Here is a 12,369-nt window from a genome sequence, read left to right as displayed (position 1 = left end):
CCAGATTCACACAGATATGAGCTGGTGAAGCGTACCATTAGTTTTATGGTGCTTTCCAAACTGGGAACTATGACAAATATGAGGTAAAATCATGATGTCAGTGATCTTCAGGTCAGAAAGTCAGAGCTCTAGAAAGAGGCCTGAGTTCCTGAGTTGGAATTCCCAGTCTGAGCTTGTTTTCTTCTCTCAGGTTCCCAGTTGACTTGAATGCACTGAGGTCAGAAGTCTGAGATTTCCAAGTTCCCGGTTGACTTGAATGCACTGAGGTCAGAAGTCTGAGATTTCCAAGTTCCCGGTTGACTTGAATGCACTGAGGTCAGAAGTCTGAGATTTCCAAGTTCCCAGTTGACTTGAATGCACTGAGGTCAGAAGTCTGAGATTTCCAAGTTCCCGGTTGACTTGAATGCACTGAGGTCAGAAGTCTGAGATTTCCAAATTCCCAGTTGTTTTGAACGCGGCATTAATGCTTCCCTTTGAGTCAGGAACCAAAACTCCTCCGCAGTGACCCATAAATGCGTTGTCTGCAGCATGTGGTGACAGCTCAGGCAGATGTTCGATTTCACTTAAGCCAGAATCACAATCAAATGGATTGGTTAGGCCCCAAAGTGCTCTTCCAAACGTTGGAGGTGTGCTCTTCCAACCGTTACTGATGCTTTTTTCTGTTAGAAACATGCATTGCCTAGTGAAGGGGACATGGTTCGCTTTTGAAAGACTCTCGTTTGGTCACTCATCTGTAGAATGATTTTGTATTTCCCCTGCATGCTTGAGTTCAGTTCGCTCAGTTTCTCAAATATGTCTGTTACATAGACAAGAAGACATTTTCTTTTCAATACACAAAAAATCAACCAAGTCTGTTTTTTTTTTTATTTTTTACATCCATTGTAAATGACAACAGTTCCTCTCTCAATGCAAATAGTCTTTCCAACACTCCCACTCGATAACCACCAGGCCTGGGTGTGAAATAGAACACTGTCCTGCTCTGATCTCATGTCTCCACATAGTTTTGTGAACAGGCATGTGTGCCCAGTGGATGTGGTTTGATGTAGTTTACAATCAAAGTTACCTGCTGCAGTATATCTCAGAGTTCTGTGCTCAGCTCTTGTGCTGCCAGTGGCTCTCGGTGTATCACACAATGCCTCCATATAGCAGAGGGAGACACATTCATAACTAGAGTGCAGAGGCCTGTACCTGTCCCACCGTAGATGGAGACTCATCTGTGCAAAAGCCCACCATTTGATCACATGGAATCTGTGCCATTTCATGCTCAGGTATTGTGAGACAGAGCAATATGTCCTCGTGAATAGCTCCCCTGACATGTATATCAAACCAAAGTCAATGCATGGGCATGTCGGCCCTCACAGCTAACGTCCATTTGGAGAGCAGTTTCAGTTTCTTCTTGCATACGTTCGTATTGATGTTAGTTTCTCTGCCTCCCTGCATATGGTTTTATCCAAATCAATTGCTGCCGGTAATATCAAAGTCGCTGCAATAGTGTGTTGTTTCACAGCATAGCGGGCCTAGCCATTCACCATGGGAATGATTCAAGTCGCTGCAATAGTGTGTTGTTTCACAGCATAGCGGGCCTAGCCATTCACCATGGGAATGATTCAAGTCGCTGCAATAGTGTGTTGTTTCACAGCATAGCGGGCCTAGCCATTCACCATGGGAATGATTCAAGTCGCTGCAATAGTGTGTTGTTTCACAGCATAGCGGGCCTAGCCATTCACCATGGGAATGATTCAAGTCGCTGCAATAGTGTGTTGTTTCACAGCATAGCGGGCCTAGCCATTCACCATGGGAATGATTCAAGTCGCTGCAATAGTGTGTTGTTTCACAGCATAGCGGGCCTAGCCATTCACCATGGGAATGATTCAAGTCGCTGCAATAGTGTGTTGTTTCACAGCATAGCGGGCCTTGCCATTCACCATGGGAATGATTCAAGTCGCTGCAATAGTGTGTTGTTTCACAGCATAGCGGGCCTTGCCATTCACCATGGGAATGATTCAAGTCGCTGCAATAGTGTGTTGTTTCACAGCATAGCGGGCCTTGCCATTCACCATGGGAATGATTCAAGTCGCTGCAATAGTGTGTTGTTTCACAGCATAGCGGGCCTAGCCATTCACCATGGGAATGATTCAAGTCGCTGCAATAGTGTGTTGTTTCACAGCATAGCGGGCCTAGCCATTCACCATGGGAATGATTCAAGTCGCTGCAATAGTGTGTTGTTTCACAGCATAGCGGGCCTAGCCATTCACCATGGGAATGATTCAAATCGCTGCAATAGTGTGTTGTTTCACAGCATAGCGGGCCTAGCCATTCACCATGGGAATGATTCAAGTCGCTGCAATAGTGTGTTGTTTCACAGCATAGCGGGCCTAGCCATTCACCATGGGAATGATTCAAGTCAAGTGGGACCTTTTCCCATGATCTAAGGGGGCTCTCTGGTAGAACTGTATATTTGAGATATTAATCATTTTCATTTAGATTTTTAAGGTTAACCACATTACAATGAGTTTGAGATACAAAGACGATATTATATACTTTTTTGATGTTGTATATATTTATTTTTCTTCAGGATTTTTATAATTCTCCCACGACCGCATTTTCATATCAGGCGACCCCATATGGGATTGAGACCCCTAGTTTGGGAACCTCTGCAGTACTCATACATATAGTACAGATACAGTTGAAGTCTGAAGTTTACATACACCTACATAGACTTAAACTCAGTTTTTCAAAATTCCTGACATTTAAACCTAGTAAAAAGTCCCTGTCTTAGGTCAGCTAGGATCAACACTTTATTTTGAGAATGTGTAATGTCAGAATAATAGTAGAGAGAATGATTTATTTCAGCTTTTATTTCTTTCATCACATTCCCAGTGGGTCAGAAGTTTACATACACTTAATTAGTATTTGGTAGCGTTGCCTTTAAATTGTTTAACTTGGGTCAAATGTTTCAGGTAGCCTTCCATAAGCTTCCCACAATAATTCCTCCTTACAGAGCTATTGTAACTGAGTCAGGTTTGTAGGCCTCCTTGCTCGCACACGCTTTTATCCTACCTAATGATGCCATCTATTTTGTGAAGTGCACCAGTCCCTCCTGCAGCAAAGCACCCCCACAACATGATGCTGCCACCCCCATGCTTCATGGTTGGGATGGTGTTCTTCGGGCTTGCAAGCCTCCCCCTTTTCCCTCCAAACAGAACGATGGTCATTATGGCCAAACAGTTCTATTTTTGTATCATCAGACCAGAGGACATTTCTCCAAAAAGCATGATCTTTGTCTCCATGTGCAGTTGCAAACGCTAGTGTGGCTTTTTTTATGACGGTTTTGGAGCGTTGGCTTCTTCCTTGTTTAGCGGCCTTTCAGGTTATGTCGATATAGGACTCGTTTTACTGTGGGTACAGATACTTTTGTACCTGTTTCCTCCAGCATCTTCACAAGGTCATTTGCTGTTGTTCTGAGATTGATTTGCACTTTTCGGCCCAAAGCACGTTCATCTCTAGGAGACAGAATGCGTCTCCTTCCTGAGCGGTATGATAGCTGCGCGTGCCCATGGTGTTTATACTTGCGTACTATTGTTTGTACAGATGAACGTGGTACCTTCAGGCGTTTGGAAATTGCTCGCAAGGATGAACCAGACTTGTGGAGGTCTGCAATTTATTTTCTGAGGTCTTGGCTGATTTCTTTTGATTTTCCCATGATGTCAAGCAAAGAGGCACTGAGTCTGAAGGTAGGCCTTGAAATACATCCACAGGTACACTTCCAATTGACTCAAATGATGTCAATTAGCTTCCATGACATCATTTTCTGGGATTTTCCAAGCTGTTTAAAGGCACAGTCAACTTAGTGTTATGTAAACTTCTGACCCATTGGAATTGTGATACAGTGAATGATAATCTGAAATAAAATGTCTGTATACACTTGTTAGGAAAAGGTATTGTGTCATGCACAAAGTAGATGTCCTAACCGACTTGCCAAAACTATAGTTTAATAACAAGAAATTTGTGGAGTGGTTGAAAAACGAGTTTTAATGACTCCTACCTAAGTATATGTAAACTTCCAACTGTGCATACAGTACACAGCAAGGGTCTCCTTCCATGCATGTTCTATAAAAGCAGTAAGTATACACAGATGAGTAGAAGAAGATTTGAAGAATACATGTTGGCGTACTCAGACTTTAGATGACGTGGGGGGTGGGGTATATTTACAGCTCAGGTATGAAAAAAATGCAAGATGTTCAGTACAATTTCAGTTAAAAACTATGAATTACTTATTGTTGGGTTTGGCCATCGACTAGGTTTGTCTACCCAAGTGGAACATTGTGCTACAGTGGAATGAGAAATGCCTGAGCACATCCCATGGTCAAGTAGACTGCTGGCAGTGTGCATGATGTTAATGCATAAATTCCAAATAACAAATGTAATTTTCTCTGACTGAAATGAACATTGCATTGAATCAGGCCCCCCAGGGCTGAGACTGATTCTTCTGGCCACTTTCACAGTCACATGGCTGGGCTCTTGTTGTGGAGTTACCCTTCCCTCTGTATAATGCTGAGACATTTACCTCTGTTTCTTCATTCCCCCAGAGAATTTCACCAAATCCATAAATATCTTCTCTGTCTCCCACGTCTGAAAACATTAACTATACAAAGAGCTTGCACCACTGTTAATCTCAAAGCTCTCCCTTCCCCTCCTTCTTTATCTCTCTTTCTCTCTCTCTCTCTCTCTCTCCCCTTTCTCTGCAAGCTGAGATATTTCAGGCCACACATAAATACATTTAATGTTCATATAATATTCCCTGTTATTCTGGCAATGACCCAGTCTTTAAAGGCCACGAAAGCGAACAGACTCTCACCTAAAATTAACTGAACAGTGTACAGTCGTGGCCAAAAGTTTTGAGAATGACACAAATATTAATTTTCACAAAGTCTGCTGCCTCAGTTTGAATGATGGCAATTTGGATATACTGCAGAATGTTATGAAGAGTGATCAGATTAATTGCAAAGTCCCTCTTTGCCATGCAAATTAACTGAATCCCCCAAAATAATTTCCACTGCATTTCAGCCCTGCCACAAAAGGACCAGCTGACATCATGTCAGTGATTCTCTCGTTAACACAGGTGTGAGTGTTGACGAGGACAAGGCTGGAGATCCCTCTGTCATGCTGATTGAGTTCGAAAAACAGACTGGAAGCTTCAAAAGGAGGGTGGTGCTTGGAATCATTGTTCTTCCTCTGTCAATCATGGTTACCTGCAAGGAAACACGTGCCGTCATCATTGCTTTGCACAAAAAGGGCTTCACAGGCAAGGATATTGCTGCCAGTAAGATTGCACCTAAATCAACCATTTATCGGATCATCAAGAACTTCAAGGAGAGACGTTAAATTGTTGTGAAGAAGGCTTCAGGGCGCCCAAGAAAGTCCAGCAAGCACCAGGACCGTCTCCTAAAGTTGATTCAGCTGCGGGATCAGGGCACCACCAGTACAGAGCTTGCTCAGGAACGGCAGCAGGCTGGTGTGAGTGCATTTGCACGCACAGTGAGGCGAAGACTTTTGGAGGATGGCCTGGTGCCAAGAAGGGCAGCAAAGAAGCCACTACTCTCCAGGAAAAACATCAGGGACAGACTGATATTCTGCAAAAGGTACAGGGATTTGACTGCTGAGGACGGGGGTAAAGTCATTTTCTCTGATGAATCCCCTTTCCGATTGTTTGGGACATCCGGAAAAAAGCTTGTCCAGAGAAGACCAGATGAGCGCTACCATCAGTCCTGTGTCATGCCAACAGTAAAGCATCCCATTCATGTGTGGGGTTGCTTCTCAGCTAAGGGAGTGGGCTCACTCACAATTTAGCCTAAAGACACAGCCATGAATAAAGAATGGTACCAACACATCCTCCGAGAGCAACTTCTTCTAACCATCCAGGAACAGTTTGGTGAATAACAATGCCTTTTCCAGCATGATGGAGCACCTTGCCATAAGGCAAAAGTGATAACTAAGTGGCTCGGGGAAAAAAACATCGATATTTTGGGTCCATGGCCAGGAAACTCCTCAGACCTTAATCCCATTGAGAACTTGTGGTCAATCTTCAAGAGGTGGGTGGACAAACAAAAACCCACATATTCTTTATTTATTTTATTTTATTTTAGTGGATTTTTTACCCCCTTTTCTCCCCAATTTCATGGTATCCAATTGTTTAGTAGCTACTATCTTGTCTCATCGCTACAACTCCTGTACGGGCTCGGGAGAGATGAAGGTTGAAAGTCATGCGTCCTCCGATACACAACCCAACCAAGCCGCACTGCTTCTTAACACAGCGCCATCCAACCCGGAAGCCAGCCGCACCAATATGGCGGAGGAAACACCGTGCACCTGGCAACCTTGGTTAGCGTGCACTGCGCCCGGCCCGCCACAGGAGTCGCTGGTGCGCGATGAGACAAGGATTTCCCTACCGGCCAAACCCTCCCTAACCCGGACGACGCTAGGCCAATTGTGCGTTGCCCCACGGACCTCCCGGTCGCGGCCGGTTACGACAGAGCCTGGGCGCGAACCCAGAGTCTCTGGTGGCACAGCTAGCGCTGCAGTACAGTGCCCTTAACCACTGAACCACCCGGGAGGCAAAACCCACAAATTCTGACAAACTCCAAGCATTGATTATGCAAGAATGGGCTGCCATCAGTCAGGATGTGGCCCAGAAGTCAATTGACAGCATGCCAGGGCGGATTGCAGAGGTCTTGAAAAAGAAGGGTAAACACTGCAAATATTGACTCTTTGCATCAACTTCATGTAATTGTCAATAAAAGCCTTTGACACTTATGAAATGCTTGTAATTATACTTCAGTATTCCATAGTAACATCTGACAAAAATATCTAAAGACACTGAAGCAGCAAACTTTGTGAAAATTTAATATTTGTGTCATTCTCAAAACTTTTGGCCACGACTGTAGATGGAAACGTGATCTGTAGTGTACCTGGCTGCTTTTTAAGGCATTTCCTGACCTAGTTTCTGAACTATACATATATTTAATTTGTACTCGTTTCAGTCACTATTACTGTACCTACGAAACAGGGGACATCAATCATCCTTCAACATTACAGTAGCTGTACCTAGTTTTTCTATCTGCTAAACCTAGGAAGTGGACTCTTTAGCGAGGGCAGAATAACTATGCCTGCATAATGACCACATTTTTGACAAAGAAACAACTTTTCTCCTATCATGAGCAGAGCTAGGCTTTCTATTTGTATTTTATTGCGGATCCTCATTAGCAGCAGCTACTCTTCCTGGGATACAATCACAGTTTCATACAATACAACACAACACATTAGTACACACTACTCTACCATAAAATATCTACAATACAAAATCAATAAAACGGAAAAATAACAATATTAAAATGTGTGTTATGTGTTTGAGAATGCTGTGCGAGTGCCTGTGTGTGCGTGTGTATGTGTGTCTCTTCAAAGTCTGCGCTGTTCCATAAGGTCTGTTTTTAAATAAGATTTTACTTCTTGACTGAGTTACATGATGTGGAATAGAGTTCTGTGTAGCCACGACTCTATGTAGTAATGAATGTTTTCCAGAGTCTGTTCTGGACATGGGGAATGTGAAGAGACCTCTGGTGGAATGTCTTGTGGGGTATGTATGGGTGTCTGAGCTGTGCGCTAGTCGCTTAAACAGCTCGTAATTTCAACATGTCAAATCCACTTCCAAAGACAAGCAGTGATGCAGTCAATCTCTCCTCCACCCTGAGCCAGGAGAGACAATTATCAGTCATCAGTCATGTTGAATGCCCTTCCCTATAAGCATGCTGAATGTTAATTGTTCATTTGTTTACTGTGAAATAGCATTGTACCTGGTCAAATACAACTTTTCCCAAAAGTTTACTAAGGGTTGGTAACATGCTGATTGGTCAGCTGTTTGAGCCAGTAAAGGGGGCTGTTATTCTTGAGTAACGGAAGGACTTTTGCTTCCCTCCAGGTCTGAGTGAGATTCACTTTCCTGTAGGCTTAGATTGAAGAGGTGACAAATAGGATTGGTAGTATAGTCCACTATCATCCTCAGTCATTTTCAATCCAAGTTGTCAGACCCAGCTGCCTTGTCATTGTTTCACACTCACTTTACGGAATTCAAAATCACAGTGCTTGCCTTTCATAATTTGGTCAGTTATGGATGTGTACAGTATGTTCAGAATTTGTTGTTGTCAATCATGCCTATGTTTGCTAATCTTGCCAAATAAAAAAATCTATAAAGTAGTTTTGTGGGCTTTGTGATGAATGAGCCATCTGATTCAATGAATGATGGAGCCGAGTTCGCCTTTTTGTCCAAAATGTCATTTAAGGAGCTCCAAAGCTTTTTACTATCATTCTCTATTGTCCCACCCTGATCTATTTCACCTGTCTTGTGATTGTCTCCACACCCCTCCAGGTGTCGCCCATCTTTCCCATTATCCCCTGTGTATTTATACCTGTGTTCTCTGTTTGTCTGTTGCCAGTTTGTCTTGTTTGTTCAAGTCAACCAGCATTTTGTGTCTCAGCTCCTGCTTTTTCCAGTCTCTCTTTTTTCGCCCTCCTGGTTTTGACCCTTGTCTGTCTTGACTCCGAGCCCACCTGCCTGACCACTCTGCCTGACCCTGAGCCTGCCTGCAAACCTGTACCTTTGCCCCCTTCTGAATTACAGACCTCTGCCTTTCCCTGACCCTGCTTGCCGCACAGTACCGTTGCCCCACCTCTGGTTTACTGACCCCTGCCTGCCTTAACCTGTCTGTTGCTGTCACGACTTCTACCGAAGGTGGCTCCTCTTCCTGTTCGGGCGGCGCTCGGCGGTTGGCGTCGCCGGTCTACTAGCCATCACCGATCCCTTTTTCCTTTTCTGATTGTTTTGTCTATGGTTCTTTTTCACACCTGGTTTCATTTGCGTTAATTTCTGTGTGTATATATGTACCCTGTTGCCTGCCTAAGTTTATACGGGATTGGTCTTTCATTGTGATGTGCGAACTATACATATATTTAATTTGTACTCGTTTCAGTCACTATTCCACATCATGTAACTCAGTCAAGAAGTAAAATCTTATTTAAAAACAGACCTTATGGAACAGCGCAGACTTTGAAGAGACACACGCACACACACAGGCACTCGCACAGCATTCTCAAACACATGCTAACACACACACACATTTTAATATGGTTATTTTTCCGTTTTATTGATTTTGTATTGTAGATATTTTATGGTAGAGTAGTGTGTACTAATGTGTTGTGTTGTATTGTATGAAACTGTGATTGTATCCCAGGAAGAGTAGCTGCTGCTAATGAGGATCCGCAATAAAATACAAATAGAAAGCCTAGCTCTGCTCATGATAGGAGAAAAGTTGTTTCTTTGTTAAAAATGTGGTCATTATGCAGGCATAGTTATTCTGCCCTCGCTAAAGAGTCCACTTCCTAGGTTTAGCAGATAGAAAAACTAGGTACAGCTACTGTAATGTTGAAGGATGATTTATGTCCCCTGTTTCGTAGGTACAGTAATAGTGACTGAAGGCAGAACAGTTGAAACTGGAGCAGCAGCACAGCCAGGTGGACTGGGGACAGAAAGAAGACATCGTGCCAGGTAGTCCTGAGGCATGGTCCTAGGGCTCAGGTCCTCCGAGAGAGAGAAAGAGAGAGAGAATTAGAGAGAGCATACTTAAATTCACACAGGACACTGGATAAGACAGGAGAAGTACTCCAGATATAACAAACTGACCCTAGCCCCTCGACACATAAACTACTGCAGCATAAATACTGGAGGCTGAGACAGGAGGGGTCAGGAGACACTGTGGCCCCATCCGATGATACCCCCGGACAGGGCCAAACAGGAAGGATATAACCCCACCCACTTTGCCAAAGTACAGCCCCCACACCACTAGAGGGATGTCTTCAACCACCAATTTACCATCCTGAGACAAGGCCGAGTATAGCCCACAAAGATCTCCGCCACGGCACAACCAAAGGGGGGGTGCCAACCCAGACAGGAAGATCACACCAGTGACTCAACCCACTCAAGTGACGCACCCCTCCTAGGGACGGCATGAAAGAGCACCAGTAAGCCAGTAACTCAGCCCCTGTAATAGGGTTAGAGGCAGAGAATCGCAGTGAAAAGAGTGGAACCGGCAAGGCAGAGACAGCAAGGGCAGTTCGTTGCTCCAGAGCCTTTCCGTTCACCTTCACACTCCTGGGCCAGACTACACTCAATCATGTGACCCACTGAAGAGATGAGTCTTGCAACTGATCTAGATGCAACTGCATCTAGGGTATTGTGCAAGGTTAAATTGAGTCCCTCAGTTAGGTGGTTAACTGATTTTTGTCCTCTGACGTCCTTGGGTAGGCAGAGGGAGTTTGGAAGGGAATCTTTGTGTTGTCTGTGAATTTATAGCACGACTTTTGATGCTCCTTGGTTTGGGTCTGAGGAGATTATTTGTTGCAATTGCAAACATAATAAAATGGTGGTCCGATATTCCAGGATTATGAGGGAAAACATTAAGATCCACAACATTTATTCCATGGGACAAAACTAGGTCCAGAGTATGACTGTGACAGTGAGTGGGTCCAGAGACATGTTGGACAAACTCACTGAGTCGATGATGGCTCCGAAAGCCTTTTGGAGTGGGTCTGTGGACTTTTCCATGTGAATATTAAAGTTACCAAAAATGTGAATATTATCTGCTATGACTACAAGGTCCGATAGGAATTCAGGGAACTCAATGAGGAACGCTGTACAAAGCCCAGGAGGCCTGTAAACAGTAGCTATAAAAAGTGATTGAGTAGGCTGCATAGATTTCATGACTAGAAGCTCAAAAGACGAAAACATATTTTTTTTGTTGGTAAATTGAAATTTGCTATCGTAAATGTTAGCAACACCTCCGCCTTTGCGGGATGCACGGGGGATATGGTCCCTAGTGTAACCAGGAGGTGAGGCCTCATTTAACACAGTAAATTCATCAGGCTTAAGCCATGTTTCAGTCAGGCCAATCACATCAAGATTATGATCAGTGATTAGTTCATTGACTATAATTGCCTTTGAAGTAAGGGATCTAATATTAAGTAGCCCTATTTTGAGATGTGAGGTATCACAATCCCTTTCAATAATGACAGGAATGGAGGAGGTCTTTATCCTAGTGAGATTTCTCAGGCGAACACCGCCATGTTTAGTTTTGCTAGAGGAGTTTTTAGCCCTGTCTATGTTGGTAGATAAGATGAGAGCACCCCTCCAGCTAGGATGGAGTCCGTCACTCCTCAGCAGGCCAGGCTTGGTCCTGTTTGTGGGTGAGTCCCAGAAAGAGGGCCAATTATCTACAAATTCTATCTTTTGAGAGGGGCAGAAAACAATTTTCAACCAGCGATTGAGTTGTGAGACTGCTGTAGCGCTCATCACTCCCCCTAACTGGGAGGGGGCCAGAGACAATTACTCGATGCCAACACATCTTTCTAGCTGATTTACACGCTGAGGCTATGTTGCACTAGGTGACCTCTGGCTGTTTCATCCTAACATCGTTGGTGCCGACATGGATAACAATATCTCTATACTCTCTACACTCGCCAGTTTTCGCTTTAGCCAACACCATCTTCAGATTAGCCTTAACGTCGGTAGCCCTGCCCCCTGGTAAACAGTGTATGATCGCTGGATGATTCGTTTTAAGTCTAATACTGCGGGTAATGGAGTCGCCAATGACTAGAGTTTTCAATTTGTCAGAGATAATGGTGGGAAGCTTCGACGTCTCAGACCCCGTAATGGGAGGAGTAGAGACAAAAGAAGGCTCGGCCTCAGACTCCGACTAGCTGCTTAATGGGGAAAACGGGTTGACAGTTTCTGTCGGCTGAATGAGCGATACCGGTTGAGCATTCCTACAGCATTTCCCTCCAGAAACCGTGAGAAAGTTGTCCGGCTGCGGGGACTGTGCCAGGGGATTTATACTAACGTTACTATCTGTCCTTACTGGTGGCACAGACACTGTTTCATCCTTTCCTACACTGAAATTACCCTTGCCTAACGATTGCGTCTGAAGCTGGGCTTGCAACACAGCTATCCTCGCCGTAAGGTGATCGTTCTCCTGTGTATTATGAGTACAGCGACTGCAATTAGAAGGGATCATGTTAATGTTACTACTTAGCTTCGGCTGTTGGAGGTCCTGACGAACCACGTCCAGATAAAGCATCCGGAGTGAAAAAGTTGAATGAAAAAAGTTGAGTGAAGGAAAAACCAAAAATATAAACGATAATTAAAAAGTAAAAAACGTAAAGTTGTCAGGTAGCAAAGTAAGGTTGGCAACAAAATGCACAAAATGCACAGCAACACGTAAACAAGTCTGCAAGTTGTGACCGGAAATGAGTGATATTTATGTT

Source organism: Oncorhynchus nerka, linkage group LG19 (genome assembly GCF_034236695.1).
Source record: "Oncorhynchus nerka isolate Pitt River linkage group LG19, Oner_Uvic_2.0, whole genome shotgun sequence".
In the NCBI taxonomy this organism is placed as follows: domain Eukaryota; kingdom Metazoa; phylum Chordata; class Actinopteri; order Salmoniformes; family Salmonidae; genus Oncorhynchus; species Oncorhynchus nerka.
Note: the sequence above shows the minus strand (reverse complement) of the source record.